The sequence below is a fragment of the Bison bison genome, unplaced genomic scaffold (genome assembly GCF_000754665.1).
Source record: "Bison bison bison isolate TAMUID 2011002044 unplaced genomic scaffold, Bison_UMD1.0 scf7180017864063, whole genome shotgun sequence".
Classification (NCBI taxonomy): Eukaryota; Metazoa; Chordata; class Mammalia; order Artiodactyla; family Bovidae; genus Bison; species Bison bison.
In genome coordinates this window covers 15,894,007-15,894,483 of record NW_011494635.1, presented here as the reverse complement: position 1 = coordinate 15,894,483, position 477 = coordinate 15,894,007, and positions in this window count along the sequence as shown.

The window sequence follows — 477 nt, the reverse complement described above, 5'->3', positions numbered from 1 at the left end:
GTTTGGTGTCCAGCCATGAGTCCGAAGCCATAGGTGGCTCTCAGGCCACAGCAGGTCTCGGGACTACCTTTGCCTCACGTCCTCAGACCCCTCCTGGTTGCAGGAGCACCAACCACAGGGCAGGACGGAGGCCAGAGGGGTCTCAGGCTACCTAGAGCAAGGCTGGAGAGCTGGCTGGATCCAGCAGTGCCTTCCCAGTGGCTGTGGGTCCAGGGAGGAGGACAGGGGCCTCCATGGGAGTTGGAAGGGCCTCACTCTCCAGCAGCATCCAGCCCCTGATACTTGCCCACCAGCCTCTCCTAGTCTCCAGCAAGTATCACAGCCCTCACTGGATGGTGGCCTCTGCTGGCCAGCAGCCCGAGGGCCCTGTGCTGTGCCTGCCTCCCCCAGAGCACCTCTGCCTCCAGAAGCTGAACCCAGAGGGGCCCTGGCACCCTCGGGGCTGGTCCAGGTTGGGGTCGGGCGGGTCTGGGGGGG